This window comes from Micrasema longulum, unplaced genomic scaffold (genome assembly GCF_059751315.1).
Source record: "Micrasema longulum isolate JH-2025_06_02 unplaced genomic scaffold, ASM5975131v1 h1tg000013l, whole genome shotgun sequence".
Classification (NCBI taxonomy): Eukaryota; Metazoa; Arthropoda; class Insecta; order Trichoptera; family Brachycentridae; genus Micrasema; species Micrasema longulum.
Genome location: NW_028277221.1, coordinates 651,378 through 671,958, shown reverse-complemented (window position 1 = coordinate 671,958; position 20,581 = coordinate 651,378). Strand labels below are relative to the sequence as shown.

Genomic DNA, 20,581 nt, shown 5'->3' with positions numbered 1-20,581 from the left:
AGTAACAATATAGGTTCAAGTATGCTCCCTTGAGGGACACTAAATGAAATAATGGTTTGATGGCTTGATTTATTAATAACTTTTACTATTTGCTTTTTGTTTTTCTTTGCAATAGATTGTAATCCTGTAGGGTCCCGCTGTCGCTAGCGATGTGCCGTTCAGGTTCCGGATTTATAACTAGGTGCCAGGAACTGGATCAGCAGTCGGATTGGCGGTTTTCCATTCGCCGAGTGGCCGCCCGTCACCCCCCTGCGGGAGCGCGCGCGTGTCGGCAACATACGAGTTAATTTATTTATTACCGATTTAAAAATGTCTTTCGATAGCATCGTGATATTTTGTTTCAATTTATTAGCTGATTAAAAGAAAAATGTTTTACGAACGAACTTTTTGCTCTTCGCTAATCGAAGGCACGACATGTTATGCAATCGACAATTGTATTCAAGCTCGTTTTGGCTACATAAAAAAAGACAATGCCGGATTATTATTATTATGGATAACTTATATAGCACCATTTTCGTAATAAAATACCTCAAGGGCGCTTACATAGTGATTCTTTTAAATTTGTAATTTAATTAAAATAATCTATTTTGTTGTCACATGCTACGGATTTATTCAAATGATTGGGGATTGGGGTGGTGGGAAGAGTTTTCAGGAGAGAGACGAAGGATATAATATACTGGTAATAACCAATTATTGGTAGTTACTAATCCCACGAGGGTTAAATGCAGTGCTTTTTAATATTTTTTTGAAAACTTTCTTATGTTCTGATTTACTTACATAAAAGAAAACTATTATGTCGTTGTGATAAAAATCCTGTACAGCCATAGCTCGTGCACGGGTATGCTTAAAAGCATGTTTATTTATTTTAAACTAAATACAAAAATATAAGGACTTAGACGGACTTATTGCTAAAAGAAATATCTTTAGCGGAGCAAAAATTTGCAATTTTTTAATCATATAAATATGCATATTTTATCATTGAAGCTGTTTTCAATGGGTAGATATAGCTTGTGCATAATAAAGATGTATTTATTAATCTTCATTCAAATATACACGATATTTCAGATTTATTTTCTCCCGTACCTGCGGAAATTAAAACAGAGGTGAGTTAATTTTTAATCACCGTTAGTTTTTAGCTCATGTTAGTAGTCGACATTATACAGAAAAGTTAGTAAGGTGAATCAGGGTAAGTGTAGATATAGGGTTAGTGTAACTATTCTCCCTAAATTTTAAAAGAATATTTTTTAAAAACGCCATCTAATCAAGACACAAGAGCATTACTTCATCAATTAATAGGTGGCATTTCTGTAGGTCGCAAAATGCTTCATTAGTGCTAGTTTTGCTAACAAAACACTAGAAAATAAATTTCAATATTTTATATGAAATTGAGCCTTATTTCAAAAGAATACCAAATGAAATTTCAAAAGTGCTTCATTTTGAATATAAATCTATTTTCATATTTATTGTAGTCAGTAATACTAAAAGAAGTTTATTTATTTTATTTTATTTGGGATTTTTACAGCTATTACATAAACAAAATAAGTCGAAAAACATTAACAATACTAGAGTCAATTAAAAAAATCCACTGTTAACCTAATGACGCATAATATATAAGAAAAGAGTTGACGTAATTGTATGTGTGTGACGTTTGTATTCACGTGTAGGTGAATGTGTGTACGCGTGAATGAATGAGGGAGAGGGTACATGTGCGTGTGGGAATGAATGAGGGAGAGGGTGCGTGTGTGTGGGTGCGTAAGTATAAAAAATAATTGTTTAAAACTTGTAATTATATTAAAAATGGTACAAGAAAGAGCTTGGCAAAAAGTTTGAAACCTTTTTGTTAAAATTATATTATACACTTACAGTCAAACAAGGGTAAGTGCGCCCAGTGTCCATACGCTCGTTTTTCGTTATTTTACTGATTTCTCAATATTTTAACAAAATTGTTTAAAATATATATATATATATTTAAGAACAAACGTTATTAGATTTGGATATTTTTACAAAATTGTAAAAAAATATAAATAACAAACGTTTTATTTTAGTTTGACAGCTGACTTCAGGCAGGTAGGTTTGTTTTGAAACGAATTCTAGTCCGCCTTCCAAATTTCATTTAAGCAAAGTTTTCAATATAATTAACTAAAATTAAACTAATTTGATAACAAACGTTACATGAGCTTTTTCGATGAATTATCAATTTAAGACCCATCGTTCATTAAAAATGAAAGTGAAATATTTTATGAAGTATAAAAAAAGTTATAATACAGCAAACATTTTCAAATAATTCCTTTAGTAAGTTCAGACTACAAAATATTTTGTATGTCCACGGGAATGAAGAACTTTAGCCTACGGAAAATTGGATACAAAAAATGTTTTCTTGTTCGCGGTAGCAGCATTAAATGAGGAAGTTCAGTGGTGTTTTAAATTTTTTTTTTAAACATTTTTATATATTGTATTTTCAGCGCTACGTTTATTTAAAGTTTGTATTTCTGAAATAACTCCGCGTGTAACGTCAGAGGTTCATTTCCGGTTATTCCCTTTCAGTTCATCCCATTGGTCCAGAAACGACAAGCAGACCGGAAATCTTCCATAGCTCTCAGATCATAGGTTGATTAATATGAACCAGTGACGTCATTCAAAGTAGTGCGTTTTTATTAAAATATTTTTTATTATTTTTTTCGTACATTTTCAAGAATCTTTGCGTTACAATTTAATGCTCTATTTTTTACCCCACGCAAGTTAATATTTTTTGTATCAGATTTCCCGTAGGGCTTAAGTTCCTCATTGTACGGCAAAGTTTCTTGATAATGTACGAAAAAAAAAATGTAATAAAAACGAACTACTTTGAACGCCACTGGTTTATATAAATCAACAAACGATACGAGACCTGTGGAAGATATCCGGTTTGCTTACCGTAAACAGACCAATCGGCAGAACTGACTGAGCATAAGCGGAAGAGAACCTCTGACGCCACACACGGAGTTATTTCAGAAAAAAACAAACCTTAAAAAAATGGTAGTGCTGATAATACTATATATAAAAGTTTAATAATTATTTTTGCCTTAGTTTAAAAGTCTATTAACAAGTAAACATTTTAAAAACCACTGAACTTCCTCATTAATTAAGGTCTGAAACAGTTAATAAAAGAAAACGCATTTATATACATGTATTTATATTATATTCCTCATATTATGTTGTTTATATATTTTCTATATTACCATTCGAGTGTCCCAATTAAATCATTCAAATAAAAAATAAAGTCAAATATAATGGGAAGCTGCGCATAATCGCTTATACGGACGATTCGCCCTGGTTATAAAAGTTTTTTTTTAAGTATTTATTTTTTAAAGCGTAATATGTTATCTTTTCACCCTAGTTTGAGGTAGGTTTTGACGCATTTTAATCACAAATGTTTATGACTACCAACAAATAATAAAAAAATACTAAAATAATGAAAAAACCTAAAAAAGTATAAAAATTGACATATCTTCTAAACTATAAAACTTTAGCTAGGGAAAGTAAGATCCAATAATTGGCAAATGACCTCCTCTATGTGCTCATTTGCTATGGCGGGTTTAGTTCCAGGAACCTGTATATTATGTTTTAGATTTTATGGGAATATTTATCCTTAACCGAAAGCAAGCATGTTTACTTAAAATACAAGATGTATTGAAACTCAAGAAGGTGATATTATAAATTCTGTGATGCTAGTACGTATATCTTATACGTGTTCATTGGCGCTCACTCGGGTACTCGGTACAAGCGAGTGAGGGTGCCGGGCATGTGGCATGTTTAGGCGAAATTACGACATTCGCCGCGCATGTCGGCAGATTATCGTTTCTCAAACTGGGGGTCGCGATCAGAGGTGTCGCTTACACTCACAAAAATAATACATACATATATGTAGGAAAAATCTTTTGATAAATTACTAAATTATAACATACGCTGCGTAGTTTTATCAATGTGAGGTAAAAACGAGTATTAATCAAATAAATAATTTCGTGTTATTGTTTTTCTTTATTACTTCATTGTTTGTTTTCAACTATTTTCTTTGGTTATTAAAGCCATCATAACAGACAAACACACATTTTCACACTGGTAAACTCTCTTTTTAAGTTTATTTTGAGTTTTTGGTTAAAAATATTATCAATTAAATCTGATTCATAAGCAACTGAAGCAATAAATAGGTGCGAAGGTTTTCACGGTCACTGTTATCAATATTATGTATCTTTTTTAGGTGATACCGTGTATGTTGGATTTGATCCGACGTTTCGGCTACCATTGCAGGAGCCATCTTCACAGTTTTCCCTGAAGATGGCTCCTGCAATGGTAGCCGAAACGTCGGATCAAATCCAACATACACGGTATCACCCAAAAAAGATACATAATATTGATAACTGAAGCAATGTTTTTTAAAGAAGTAAGAATTGTTATTTTTAATGATATTGAAACAAAACGATGAAACATAGAGTGAAAAGTAGAATGTTTAAATGATAATGGATGATTAGAAGATTTGTGAATGACTATCTGTATGTGTCAGTTTTCTAAATATTTTAAATTCAATTTTGTATTACTGAAAGTTAAATCTAAAAAGTTAAGTTACAAATTAGATTCAATTTCTAAAGTGAATGGTATTTTCTGATGAAACTAGTTGAAATGTAAATAAATTGAGTCAAATGCATTTAATTGACGACCTGAACATGTCAATGTACAGAATATATCGTCAACATACCTTCTCCAGAGTAAATATTTTTTTAACATATTACAACAGAGATGAAAAAAAAATTAAGAAATGATAATATAGAAGTCTAGGCATCTACAGGGCTTACGACCTGTCATTGGCTAATTTAAGTGGTCATTTTAAACACAATAAACAAACATAAAAGGTCGTCCGAGACATTTTTTGGTAGATCTGAATACATCTTTTGTTTCAACGCTCGGTTTTAAATAAATTAACAATATCATAAGACACTTATTTGTCATTTTCTTTCTGGAAATGTAATTGCCTGGCTTGAACCACGGTATAGTATGCACCCTTGTACGCTGGGCTATGTTTCCGACAAAAATATGCAAAAATAACAAAATGTGTAAATAAATAAACTCTAAATTATATTTGTAGAATTCATAAACTTTTTTTTGTTTTTATTTCTTAATTTAAAAAAAATCAGCATTCTGTTTGCGGGCGGGATTTAAGGTGCCGTAGTTCGGATCCCCTTCAATAGATAGATGGCAAGTGACAGCGAGGCTGGCAGGGGCTATCAAGTCTCTACTCTCAGGCAAACCAACAAGTTGGGGGATACCTTCCCAAAGGAGAGCAGTATATCCGCGCCGGTACTGTCAACTTCTCATTCGTGTAAGGCGTTTAAGCCATAGAAGATTACTTATAGGGATAGACACATTTGTAAGGGATGCGGACGAGAGTCAGGATAACTTATATCAATACAAAACTTACTTTAAATATAAAATATTGGGAGAATATATATGTCTTTTATTTATTTATCAACATTATGATACAATAGCTTTGAACCTCGGCTTCGCTCGCGTGGTAATAGGGAGAAATTAGTAAGTTAATCAATTAGTTTTGTCGTTTATTAGAATTATCCCGTTGAAGTAATAACTTTTTTCGAGATAGAAAGTAGTTTGTATCGATTGCCGGTCCTCTATCACAAAACTAAACCGAAAAGCAAACCAAAGTAACCAATTGATAAAGCAAGTGAATTGTAGAAATTTAAAAAATTCATTTCAAATGGTTTTTTTTATATCCCATCTCACCTTACCGGCTACTCTTACTCATAATGCTGTTCATTTTTTACGTATTTTATATTTTTCTCTATGTGATTTTTTTAATTCGGAGTGAAAAATAAGTATCCTGTTTTACTTCTCACCTTTTTGACTATTCATATGCATAAGTTTATGTCAATCGGTCGCTCCGTTGAGACGTGCAGGAAATACAAACAAATACACTTTTGCATTTATAATATTAGTGTGGATTATACACTTAATTTTACGCAACTAAAATCCCACCAAGCCAGTTTTCGTGGCTTGTTAGTGGAGATTTATATTATACTTATAATGATATTACCTAAATTAAAAAAACAAAACGATGAATTTACAGTGTGTAAAGTGGCCACTTAAACCAGCCATTGACAGGTCATAAGCCCTGTAGATGCCCAGACTTATATAATACCTTTTCTCAATGTTCTTCATCTCTGTTGTAATATGTTAATATAAATAGCTCCCCAGGGAGTTGAATCCAGTCCTTGTCTACAAAAATTTGGATAAACTCAAAATATTGTTGTCAAATATATTACGTTTATTAAAGGTAACAGATCATGACCTAAATCCCATCTTAATCTGGAAATAAGATCTGATTGTTCGTGCCAGTTTTTAAACCAGTTGATTACATAAAATATCTGGGAATAAACCAACCGATGACAGGTCATAAGCCCCGTAAATGTCTTGACTATCTGAAATTTTCTCCATTTCTGTTGTAATACGGTAATACATTTATTCGATGTACACAATGTGTCCCCCCCCCGTGCCGATAGATCTGAGAAAATTCATTCAGATACCCGGTATTTGAAGAACAGCTGAAATTGGGTCAGAGTGTCTGGATATCGTTCGATGTATCACCGGGCAGTTCAATACGGGTAAATAAATCCCAGTATCTGTTTGATAAATAGAATCAAAGTGCATAGAAAGCTTTATTTGCATTTTAGTTTGCAATATTTAGGTCGTTGCATATAATTGCGAAGAATTCTATATTCCAGCCGTGCGATCATCGGCACATATATGGATCTATGTAAGGTCGATACTGCGGATGAACCATTTGTCAAAATATTCAGGAGGGACAAAAAATAATTTTACTGTCGTATGCGTCTGTATGAAGGTTATTGTGGCAGTTACATATATGGATTATTCGCTGTATTGCATTTTCGCAAATCGAGTAATGTTCATTTATTTATTTAATCCAATATAAAATACAAGTACATAGTTTACAAAAAAAATGTTTATACACAAGGTACATTCGATATAATTTTATTTTTATTTATGGATGTAGCCACTCCACTGGCCCACAGGAATTTTCCGGAGTGTCAGTGCATTATTTATTTTATACATAATTGTACATACTTTCACATCGATTGTTGTGTAAAAATTCAAAAGAAATATAAAAAAAGATTCTAAAACACACCTACATCAATAAAACGAGAAAGGACTTTCAAGAAACTAAAATTATATTCTGATTTATGAAACATATTCCTCAGTTTCCTGTCTAGTCTTTGTAGCAATCCATTTATGGATTCGAGCTTTGAAAATATTGTTTTTCATTTTGTTCACCAATATGTCCTTGCTTAAAAAGTTGTATATCTTAGGGGCCAGAAAACTATAATGCCTTTGTCCGTAATTTGTTTGTTTCTTTGGGAGCAGAAGTATTGTTTTTTGCTTTTGCCTAGTGTCGTAAATTTGTTGTCCGTCATTATGTCTGTCAGGATTTTGATGGAAATGTCTTAAAATTGTCTTACGTCTAGCATTGGAAATTCTGTAAAAATTCTGTCTGTAGAGTATTGGTAAGGCTACTCTCAGTAAGGCTTTTTGTGCTTTCATTAATGGCTCTAATGTAATTTTACTTGTTCCTCCCTATTCTATTCTTCCGTAACTTATAATTTATTGTGCTAGAGCATAGTATACATTAATTAAAGTAGTTTTTCTTAGGATGTTTCTAATGTTTTTAAAGAAATGTATCATTTTTCTTAGTTTGGTTGCTGTCTTCTCTACGTGTATGTTCCACCTATAGTAACTATCAAAGTGCGTACCTAAATATTTTGTATTATCTATCTTTTCTATAGTTTGGCAGTCACAATCGCTGTTTCTTGCATTTGTACATTCATGAATTTTAAGGGTTCTTTCTATTGGCTGATTCCGTTTGTCTATACTAAAACTCAGATATTTTGTTTAGTGCGCCTCTTTTGTGTATTTGTCTATTTATTTAAACTAAAACACTTTGTAATTTTTACCACATAAGAGTTTAATATAATAACACTCCTAGTTTCAGGTATTCTGAATTACTTATCATCAGGTGTAAATATAAACTAAACTAAAATATATGACAGATTAGTACTACTATAAATTTAAAATATTTTTCCACAAAGTAAACGCTAAAACAATAAATAATACACGTATGTCTTACCGGCTGAATGAGTTTTAGAGGAATACGCGGCGGTATTGCTTTGCGCCTTTAGTAGGGAGGATTTCATCGCGGTCCTGAATTTAATCGAATGCAAGCCGTCTACTGGTCAATTTTCAAGTTCAAATATACTAATCAATGCGGCTTGTCATATTTAATTGAAAACGCCACAAAAACGTGTTTTGATTTTTTTGGCACGTCCGCGGTGTTGAACTTACATAGGACATATGGATTATTGATTTATATCATCAAATGCAATTCTCGATACTATTTGAATGAAATTTGAAGTTGTCATTGTCAGTAACATATTGCCGTCAATTTTTTTTACGAAAATTTCGGTTCTCGTTTGTAATGGAATTCGGATTGTATGATTTGGTTATCTGTTCGTACGTAGATTGACATTCACGATCACACGGAAGTCATCAATTTTGCTGTAGGCAGCCGGAAATATTTTTTTAATTGGGATTCTTTCAATGTTTTTCTGCGTTATATTTACGAATAAATACGCACTGTAAATCTTTCAGAAATCGCGTTACTTGTTTGTACATTATTAATAGGAAGTTTAACCCTCCCTCCCCGGTGATGTCTAGCTAGTACACATTGCGTCTAATAACTACAATATCTTTGTAAATATAATAAATATTGGGTTTAGCTTTTCAGTATTCCTCCATTACACATTTACGTATCAACTGAAGTAATTTGTTATTAAATAATAAGTACTTATTGGGCACAAAAAAAGCATTTTATCGGAAATCGAGGATGAATTACAAATATCATCAAAAGTATACTCACAGTCATAGAATTAAGAATAGTCAAGAAGGAGCGTAGAATCATATTTGAATACATCAGACTGTGTCCAATAATTTTCCCACTTAGACAGACTTTCGCCGCGCGCATACTTGAAGTCACCGAGTAATATTGCCAGATCGCGAAGAATATAACCATAACACAAATGTAGGGTAAAAAAAACAATTTGTTAATATTTCTACAATTTTATTGTGCACCGGAAACATTGATTGACACAACAGAGTAGATAAGTAAAGGGTTATTTAATAGGAGTAATTGAATTGATGAACTTTAAACTTAAAATATAAAACAAATTTTATTTGACATAAAACGGATATTTTTATATCGTGTTAAATAATATTGTATGTTTTAAAGCTAATGTCAGCCAAATGTGCACCACGGCGTTGTTTAATCCGAGGTTCAATTTTCATTATTTATCTTATTATATAAGCAAAGAAGGGTAAAAATTTTTACTACTCTAGCAACACTAACGAAATTTCCTTTTTGTTTCTTCGACAATCTGACAGATGGAAAAATAATTCAATTTTTAAGTAATGCATTTGTGACAAACACATTCATTTGATAATTATATATGAAATGTGATTGCATCTTGTTTCTTTAAGATCCTAGCAGTATTTCTACACTTTAAAAGGACACAACACAGCATGGTTAAATTCGAATCAGGAGTTGCGTACTGAGCGACGTCTACAAAGAAACTAATGAGTCAAAACGTAAACCTACTCATTTATGAGTAGTTGAGTCGCCTTCTGTTTCATGTGCGTATGCGGTTTCTGGACTATTCTTAATTCTATGCTCACAGCATACCAATAACACCTGGCGTTACATGTCCAGTTACGTAATCCAGTACTAGCTACTTAGTAGCTCTCGGGAAGTTGGCGCGGGTGCACGTTTCGCCCGAGGCGTTAGCGATACCCAATGGTTTTTTCATGTTTTTAGCAGTTAGGTTTGAAATACTCGTAGTATCGTCTTTGAATTAAATTATGGTTAGTTAAAACCATTTCCTAAACATAATTATTACATTTTCCCTTTTTAAATCTCTTATTTAATGTGTAGTGACTACACAGCGCCGTAACGCGCGGGTGTTTTTAGGACAGTAAGGGAAAGGTTAAGATGAAGCCAACGGAAAATAAAAATATATAAATTCTATATACAAAAGGGTTTGGTTTTATCAACAGGATCTAAAAGTTATGTATTGTGTTGTGGTAAGGGTAGCAAAGTTTTTCGGTTAATTCGTTTTTAATAATGGCCGAACACGTACAGGAATAAAAGTATTCCGTGGAGTGTGACCCGAATCGAGACAGAATTGAATAGTCCACACTTTCTAATACTTACACAAATAATTTGTTGGGTACCGATCTTATCTACCTTTCGTGTTATTTAGAAATTAATGGAGATAGTTTTGTTCGTAAAATAAAATATTCCATTTTACGAAAATATTTGTACATCAGAGGTATAAAATCCTATGCGCGCTTTGCTGTTTTTTCAGGAGAAGCAAAAAACTATTCTCATTTTTTTTGTTTATCGTAAAAAAATACTTTAAAAATTGATTTATATACCCTAAAGTTATATGTATGGATTACTTCGAAAAAAAAAGTTAAATTTGCAATTTAAATAATTAGAGAACATAAGTCCTGTATATCTCCAAAAAAGTGTAACATAAAAGTTATGTTAAGACTGGTGCCTCCGATTACTTCAACTATAAAAATATGGTATATTATAATAAAATGCGACAAAATTATCAAAACTTTGTTTTATAGTGAGGATAGAACAATTCTAACCTAGAATAATTCTTTATATAAGACAAACGATCAATCATTATGGTTAGGATATTCTGTGACTCCATCTCTATAATATTTTTGATGTTTTAAGCATCAACTTTGTGGATCATTATAAATTGAAATACTGTGCAGTTCGCGACACCTTTTATCATTTATTTTGTCTAGAATTAAGAGATTAAAATAAAAATTTATTTGTCTTTGATGCTCTACTTTATTTTTTTTAAATAACTAACTAATTTCGGGTTGCCGAACGCCGCCTTTTTAGGGACTAATATAGTTTGTTAAAATGTAAGTACGATTTTATAAATTTAATGTTGTTAGTGATTAATCCTGAAGAAAGCATGGTTGCATGTGATGCCGAAACTAGTTCTTCGTCAAACGACGTTTTGTAAGAAGCGTGCCATATTTATCTTTATGGACCTGCATCCAGACCATTTTACCTTAAAAAGCTTCAAACTTACGAGTTCTATATTGCCAATCCCAGGGCCTCGATTATGATGAGAAGATAAAGACGTCATACCTTTACCAAGTTTTGATGTAAGTACATCAGTTTGTATCGACGGGTCTAGAACCTCTCGATACGTTTATCTACGCATTAAGTGACAAAAATTGTGTTCCATCGAGCAATTTTTCCTTAATTACGATTTATTTAAATTTTAGTGCTTCTGAGGTTGGCACATTTTTCCTTAAAAGCCTATTAAAAATACGAAAGAGAAATAAGTAAATTTTGAAGTCGAATGAAATTCGATGAAACCGTCAGTTATAAAAACGAGCGGCTAGATGCAGTGGCTAGACTGGCTAGATGCTGCCCTATCAATATACAAAAGCATCTAGCCGTAAAATGTTACCACTGCAAAAAAAAATTTAGTTATCATATTTTTTCCATCTGTTTTACTATCTTTCTAAGTATACGTATCGAGAGCGGCCTTGTAATCGCTCAGTAGATAAATACAGACGAACTCTAAGCATACCGTCTTGATAATTGTCAATAGTCATATTAAAATCATATTCAAGCGAGCATTTTTTGCTTGAATTGGGATTTATTGGATTTCATAATCGCTTTGAAGTGGGCACTTTTTAGCACAGAAGCCTATTTAAAATATAAATGAGAACTATTTTAAACTTAAGAGTATATATATGTATATACTCTAAGATTTTAAATGTTAATGAAGTATGGAACGCGGACTAAATCTTTGGGGTCATTAATTAGTTGATTTTATCATATGATTTCGAGATGACATGTAGGTAGAACATACCGAGGTAGATATAGATAGTACAGAAGTGAGGTATAACGTCTCGAAATGTTCAGATGAAAAAAGCGTTTATAATTGAGGCCCTGATATTTAATGTAGTCAAGTTAATGTGTTTTTCAACTGGTTTCAAAAGCAGGCACGAACAATCAGATTTTATGTTTAGAAATCCAATTTAGATTAAGATGGGATTCAGGTGATGACCCTATTTTTACTATTTTTTTTGTAACATTATTTTCAATTGTTATTTTATTTAGTTAACAATTGAAAATCTTAGTTTAATAGTCTATTAACAAATAAAAAATAAATAAAAAACTACTTAACTTCCTCATTCTAAAATGCTTTGCATTACCGTCCCCCCTCAAAAGCATATCTATGAATAATCTATTTCTTCAAGGGAGCGTTGGAGAGGATTTATGTATTCAATCGGCCATAATACACTTTCGAGATAATACATTAAAAATGCCGGTTTGTTTTACGAAATCGCACTTCCAATATCACTTCGGAAACTAGAAACATTTGCATAAGAAAATAAGACTTAAATAACACTCTATACACAATAACGTCTCCAATCTCCGTGACATTGTACTGAAAGTATATTTTGGATGCATAATTATTAATACACATTACAGATAAATAAAAAAAAATTATAAATCTGTTACAACAGAGATGACAAACATTTTTTAAAAGGGAATATGGAATATTTTTGATGTTTGAAGCACTTACTTTGTGGAAAATTGTAATTTAATATATTAAAATAAAATCACTTTGTTTTTATGTACAACTTATATTTTTATAATTTGACAACCAACTAGTTTCGGCAACACTATGCCTTCTTCAGGGTTAATTGCAAAGTAACATGACATACATAAAATGTTCACAGTGAGGGTAGAGTGGGCGTGGCTACAGAAATAGAGAGGAGAGTGGGTTTGTGTGTGGATTGTAAGTCTAGGCGTTTTTTGTTTAAACATAGGCAAAATGGAGAGTTACATCGTGTGTAAAGTGGCCACTTAAACCAGCCGATGTAAATGACGTGCATTTGAATATCGGGGAGGCGTCTGCGAGATAGTGATAGAAAAACTATGTTCAAATACCTATTCATCCATCAAATTTCTCTGACACCACCTGTCTTCTTAAGAATATAGTTCTGTTTGTGAAATAGAACCAGAATTTAGGATGAGTTTTCGAAAAATCCTGAAAAAGGAAATCTAGTGGAGAAAAGTCTGGCTTGCGGCGCATTCGTCTACCGTCCTCAAGGTTCCGGGTTTGTTTCCTGGAAAGGTCGGCATGAAATATTTAGTTTTATAGGTGGATTTACACTGATTTCATTGTCCTTGGACTGGTACCTGAAGCGTAAGACAGAAACGCTATATTTTTTTGAAGAAATCTCGTTTTTAAAAGAATAATGTTAAAATATGACACTGTTTGAGAATGCCGTTTTTTTTAGCATGATATCGTTGGTATACTGGCAAAAAGCTTTAACTCCCAAATCCCCGTTCCGAGAAATAAATCATTAAAGTTTTGTTCCAATTTTACTCTTTTATATCTTATTTAAAAATATAGTAAGATGTTAAGTGCTCATTTAAGAACACGTTTTTAATTTTTCCGTATCTTAATTTTAAGTTAAGTAAAAATTAAGTTATTTAAAGCTTTTAGCCTGAATAAAATACCGGGTATACGACTTAACCATAAATTTATTTTTAAAATTACAGATATAAGAAATTTAATACAGCTAAATGTATTTTTCCAGTTTATAGAGCGTTAAAAAATTTACAAAACTGCATCATTAAGTCAAATCCGCATATTTTCGCGTTAACGTTTTTTGCCAGTATACCCACGATATGAGAGTTTCCTTCTTGATTTATTATGCATATTTAGTTATGACTATTTTATCTGAGGCGCGTTTTATTATAAATAATAGTGGAATAAAACTAACTACAGTGTTTGAACATCCATATTTCTTCAATTCTTCCATCTGTTGATTCTAGTGAAGTTAAAGAGCTGAAACCTTTATTGTTGTGCAGAGATTTCAGCTAAACAACAATAAAGGTTTCAGCTCTTTTACTTCACTAAAATCAACAGATGGAAGAGTTGAAGAAATATGGATGTTCCGACATAGGCAAAATGGTGAATGTTACACAGTGTGTAAAGTGGCCACTTAAACCAGCCAATGACAGGTCATAAGCCCTGTAAATGCCTTGACGTCCATATTCCCTTATTTAAGGTATTCTCCATCCCTTTTGTAATTGGTTAATCTTAATGACTCCCGAGGGGGTGAAATCCAGTCTTTTGTCTATGAACATTTGGACAAACTCAAATATTGTAACTACAGTGTTTTTGTCATTATAACGTATACAAACAAACAAACAAACCATAACGCCGTTTCCCCGTAAGGGTAGGCAGAGAGGATAGAACGCCACAACACTCTATCTTTGCATACAGATCTCGCTTCCTCTACATTCATACATCTTCTCATGCACGCGCGCCGATTATTCCGACTTTTGACATGTCCACCTTTAAGTATTTGTTGGATTTGGTCATGCCATGTCTTTCTCGGTCTTCCTCTATTTCTGCATCCATCAACATTCGCATTGTAAATATTCTTAGCCGTTCTCTCGCTGTCCATTCGTTCTACATGTCCAAACCAGCGCAGAGCTCCTTTCTTGATTTTATCGATAATGCTTGTCTCAGCCTTGCATAATGTACGGATCTCAACATTTGTGCATCTATCGTACATAGTTTTACCACACATTTGTCTGAGAGATCGCATTTCGACAGCATTCAGCCTACTTTCATCCCTGTTTTTCCAAGTCCATACTTCGCTCCCATGCATCAGGGACGGGACCAGGACTCCGTTGTGAACTGCCAATTTTGCCACACATATAATGTATATAATGTATATGCACATTATAATGTATAAATGTTTGTTTTCTGTCTAGTCGTGTTGTGAGTTGTGACACTCCGCGCTTTGCATAAGAATGTTTGCAGGAAGTGAGGTGTCGGTACATACTTGTCCTGTGTATGGATTAATCCGACGTCAAGGGAATATTAAGCACTTCATTTATATTTTATAAGTCGTTTTCACCTGCCCTGTCGCCTGCAGCTGTCTAAAGCTATGGTTTCCTAAGACAGCGGTACCGTCACAAAGCGGCCGTCACGGGACGGCGGATGACGTCATTAAAACGTTGACTATGTAAATCAATGGCGCTGGTTTCCTAGAGAGCGTTGACCGTGAACGTAACGTCGAAGCAACGGTGCCGCCATTTGCAGGACGGCCGTCACAGCGGTGCGAACTGTTTTCGAACGGTTTTTGTCGCGAAGCGGTGACCGTTTGGCTGTCAAAATGAGTGCAAACGTGGTGCGGAATGTTGAAAATGTCGAAATATTGATTAATTTTGTAAAAATCATGACGATTTATGTAATGGAAGGGCAAAGACTATTAAAAAGTCGAGTTGAAACAAAGTTCGTGAAGAAATATCGGGACAACGCTTGAAATATCAGGTATGTACTAAAATGTAAATAACAATAGAATCATATAAAAATAACAGAGCAAATGTTTATAAACTACAAGAAAAAAGCTAAGCATCTATCATAATGTTATTTTTCTAATTCAAAACATTTATTATAACATTGTTTATACGTAATAGATTCCAAGGAATCCTAACCTATTTATTGTGTCTGCAGATAATTGGTTGAATTCTATATTAAAATTTCGTAAGGTATCCAAAGTAAAATGCTTGTATTGGATTCAATTATCCTTTTATTTTTTTTATTTACAAAGGTGTAAAATGTGACGCATTTTGTCTTGTAAGGACATTATCAAACTTTTTATTAGGTTACCTTACCAAATCCTAACCTATTTTGAAGTTGACATTTTATGAAATAACACACAACATTTCAGATTAAAAGTCACATGGGTGTGATTTAAAATAAGGAGTTCTCCATGAATATTAAAGAGCCAAGAAAAATGCCTGGAACATAATCTTAACAGAGTTAGTTTGATGAATTTTAAATAAAATATGCCCTTTGAACATGAAATGAATACAACAAATTTGTCGATGGATACAAATAAGTATACCAATGTAATTCTTGTATAAACATTACTATAATATTTTTTCTGCATTAATTATTACATTTATTTATTCTAGAAAGCTACAAACACCAAAGAGTAGTCACCAATATAAACAATTTTTGTTACAACTGAGAGGGAAAACATTTTTGAGAAGGGAATACTGAATTTGCGTCGTAGGTGAATTGGTTTAGGCGAATAAATCTCACCGAAATGATAAAAGTTTCAGCTCTTTTACTTCACAAAAGAAAACAGATGGAAGAGTTGAGGAAATGTGATGTTAAAACATAGGCAGAATGGAGAATGTTACAATGTGTAAAATGCCTACTTAAACCAGCCTATGACAGAGCATAAGCCCTGTAAGTGCCTAGACTTCCATATTCCCTTCTCGAAAATGTTTTCCCTCTCTGTTGCAACAAATTTAGATCTAGATAACTCCCTAGGGAGGAAATCCAGCCTGTCTGCAAACATTTGGACATACTCAAAACATTGTTTTTAATGAGTAAACTTATGGCACACAAAAACGATTAAATGTAGACATACTTGGGACTTATTAATACATTTGTTCCAGGATTCTTATCACCGAATTCAATTAAATAATATGGTATGTAAATGAGCTCCCATTTATATTTGAGACAAGTTCAAACTAGTTTTATAGTAACTCCATAAACACCAGTAATAAGTTCTTATTTAGATACATAAGGTAGGTTGCAATAACTTTCCTGTATATTCATTGTGAATTTTATTTTCAGAATAAGTACATACTACAAAATTATTTTCACCCAAGTGCAGATCAAGATACGAGTAGTGAGAGGGTAGATACTCTCCCGATAGTACTACTAGATTTGCTGTGCGAGTCGAACTCAAATGTTTGCCAGCAGAAATTACTAGGCTCCCGAGCGATTTCTTCACTGCCTCAACATGCAAGGACAAGGGGACATTCGTCAACGACCTACGACTCAGACTCGCAGACATCAGACAAACACCAGGCATCCACCACAGTCCAAAGAAAACCTCCAAATCCACAAAGAACTTCTCAACACGAGCCACGTATTTATATTTACTGACTGCCACAGAAGACCATTCCAGAACGCCATACAATGTAGAACAGACGGGAGACAAGACTTTCTGAAATCTACCTTCACCCACAGCAGTACTTACTTCGGACTCACCAGATCCACCTCCAGGAAGGCAGACACTCCCCTGAAATGAACACTTCCTAGAATAATACTGATCATAAACAAAAATGTACTAATAAATATGAGCAAACTATTTTTACCTGGATGCAAATTATGTTTTAAATACCTCTTATGAATGTACACATTATTGTAATTCCATTTTGTATTATAATTTTATATGTATTCTTCTCCGTTTTTTAGATCATGAGAAATGTAGTTTATACTCACATAATATATTTTCCATTACATAATATTTATGTAAATTTAGGATTATAATGAAAAATCCTCAAGTATGCTATACTAAAATGATTTCGTGTTTAGCATTAGGTCTTATACTCATATATATACATATAACTCATAAAATATTAGTGCTTTATACAAATATGAACTAAACTTTTCTTCTTTAAATATCTCTTTTTACAAAGAGATATTTAAAGAAAAAAAGACAATAAATTTAAGTTAATTTAAAAAAACATCTTAAAAAAATAATAACATATTATGGTAAAAAAAGCAATATATTATTTTTAAATGCTATTCTAAAAGTAATTCAAATAAGTTTAAAAATATAAAACCAGCAGTGAAAAAAGAAAGAATAAAAGTCTTTCAAGTGAAATGTAAAAGAGCATCAGAAATTCAAATATATTTAAAAAATATTTTGTACTTTCTCCAGCCTGTCAATATAAGTAATGTATTGTGGATTCCAAATTATGGATGCAAATTCTAGGTGAGTACTTACATAGCTATAATAGAGTAATAATGAATTGATTACAATGTCTGCTTTGTAATGACAAATGTATTCTTTATGTTTGTTGTTACTATGTAAAATACTATATTATATTTTGACAGACTAATAAAATGAATTTAATTATGATTCAAAGAGGTTGGACATATACTTGTATGATAGGGAGCAGATGATATTCCTAAAGAGTTAAAAGTTATACAATACTGTGTTGTGGGGTACATAAATTATTAGTTAAACGCTGAAGACATTTTGGTTTCGAACTTACAGTTTGTAGTTATGTATATTATTACATATGAAAGTTATAAGTATCTATTATGGTGTCTGTAAGAAGTAAGTGTATAATAATTGAAATTTTTCAGAAGAAATCTGTACAGTTTATATATAGTAAGCAATATTAAGTTCTGATGTTACAGTATAAATTGTTACTACAATTATTACAAGTTTATATATGTATATTAAAGAAAACGTAAAGTAAAGTGAATTCTGGTTCTTTTGTTTTACAAAGAGATATTTAAAGAAGAAAAGTTTGGTTCATATTTGTATAAAAGTACAAATATTATATGAGTTACATATAATGTATGCGTATAAGACCTAATGCTAAGTAATCTCACGAAATGTAAGAAAGCATCAGAAATTCAAATGTTTTAAAAAATATGTTGTACTTTCTCCAGCCTGTCAATATAAGTAATGTATCGTGGTTTGTAAGTTATGAATGCAAATTCTAGGTGAGTACTTACATAGCTATAATAGAGTAATAATGAATTAATAACAATGTCTGCTTTGTAATGACAAATGTATTCTTTATGTTTGTTGTTACTATGTAAAATACTATATTATATTTTGACAGACTAATAAAATGAATTTAATTATGATTCAAAGAGGTTGGACATATACTTGTATGATATGGAGCAGATGATATTCCTAAAGAATTAAAAGTTATACAATACTGTGTTGTGAGGTACATAAATTATTAGTTAAACGCTGAAGACATTTTGGTTTCGAACTTACAGTTTGTAGTTATGTATATTATTACATATGAAAGTTATAAGTATATATTATGGTGTCTGTAAGAAGTAAGTGTATAATAATTGTAATTTTTCAGAAGAAATCTGTAGAGTTTATATATAGTAAGCAATATTAAGTTCTGATGTTCCAGTATAAATTGTTACTATAATATTTACAAGTTCATAAATGAATATTAAAGAAAACATGAAGTAAAGTGAATTCTGGTTCATTTGTTTTACAAAGAGATATTTAAAAAAGAAAAGTTTGGTTTATATTTGTATAAAAGTACAAATATTATATGAGTTACATATATATGGGTATAAGACCTAATGCTAAACAAGAAATCGTTTTAGTATCGTTATCGTTTGAGAATTTTTCATTATGATCTTAAATTTACATAAATATTATGCAATAGAGAATATATTATGTGAGTATAAACTCCATTTCTCATGATTTACAAAAAGGAGAAGAATACATATAAAATTATAATACAAAATGGAATAACAATAATGTGTTCATTCATAAGAGGTATTAAAAACATAATTTACATAAAATTTTGCATACTATAAAACTATGTAATAGTACTTAATGTTTCCTAAATAAAAGAAAAAAATATTTCTTTCTCTTATTTCTGTTTACAGGATATCATGATTTGTTCACCAAAACACTAGAAATTGGCCCTGTGAAGGAATAGAACGCACCAAGATCAGTTACAAATAAAAATGTAGTTATTGCATATATTATTTTTATTTAATCAAAAATATACACCTTTTATTTTATAAATTATTATGTAATGTATTTTTTAAAATTATTTGAGTATGATCTTCTTCTTCTCTGGTCTCAATCCTGGGATTGGCTGGCAGCAATTCCTTTCATTCTTCTCCTCCATTCCTCCCTGTCTTGTGCGGCTCATTTAAAGTCAACATATGATGAGCAGCGCACGTCCTCTAATAGGTCCTCCAGGTACTCTCGGCATGGGCATCCCCTAGAATTTGTTCCCTCGGTCATCCCCTCCATTGCACATGCAGGCCTTCTTGACGTATTACATGACCGATCCATCTCGCTCGCCTTTCGGACAAGGTCCTGAGCAGGTGCCTTCCACCTTCGATTCATTTTTTTTTTTTTTTTGCACCACAACAGGCCAGGAGGCCTAATTACAGTGGTTAATTACATCACAGAGCACCCAGGCTTGAGAAAAATCACATTTTAATTTTTTGTGTTCTCACCGGGAATCGAACCCGGAACCTTCCGTGCGTGAGTCAAGCGTCTTGACAACTACACCACGGAGGCCGCCTTTGAAGAGAGAATTCTTTGGAGAACCTCCTCATTTGTAATGTGGTCTCTCCAGGAAATACCTAGTAGTCTTCTATAGGACCACATCTCAAAAGCCTCTAGTCTCCGTTTATCTCTTTCGGATAGGCACCATGTCTCGCAGCCATACATCAAGATACTCCATAAATAGGTCTTGATTAGGAGTATTCTTAGTTTTAGGTCTATATTATTTGATTCTTTTATTTTGGACCTTTTATTAAATGCAAGTCTAGCTTGATGTATACGGCTGTCGACC

The 20,581-nt window shown here is 32.3% G+C and overlaps 1 protein-coding gene and 1 long non-coding RNA gene across 2 annotated transcripts in view; one reads left to right on the top strand and one right to left on the bottom strand.

Annotated features, from left to right (window-relative positions):
• Window positions 1-20,581, bottom strand: part of LOC148285693 (uncharacterized) — a 91,325-nt gene that overhangs the window by 55,751 nt on the left and 14,993 nt on the right. The window lies entirely within an intron of this gene.
• LOC148285694 (uncharacterized) lies at window positions 15,174-17,489 on the top strand. Its single transcript, XR_015824378.1, has 3 exons — window positions 15,174-15,521; window positions 15,922-16,012; window positions 16,842-17,489. It is a non-coding gene; the product is annotated as an uncharacterized LOC148285694 (long non-coding RNA).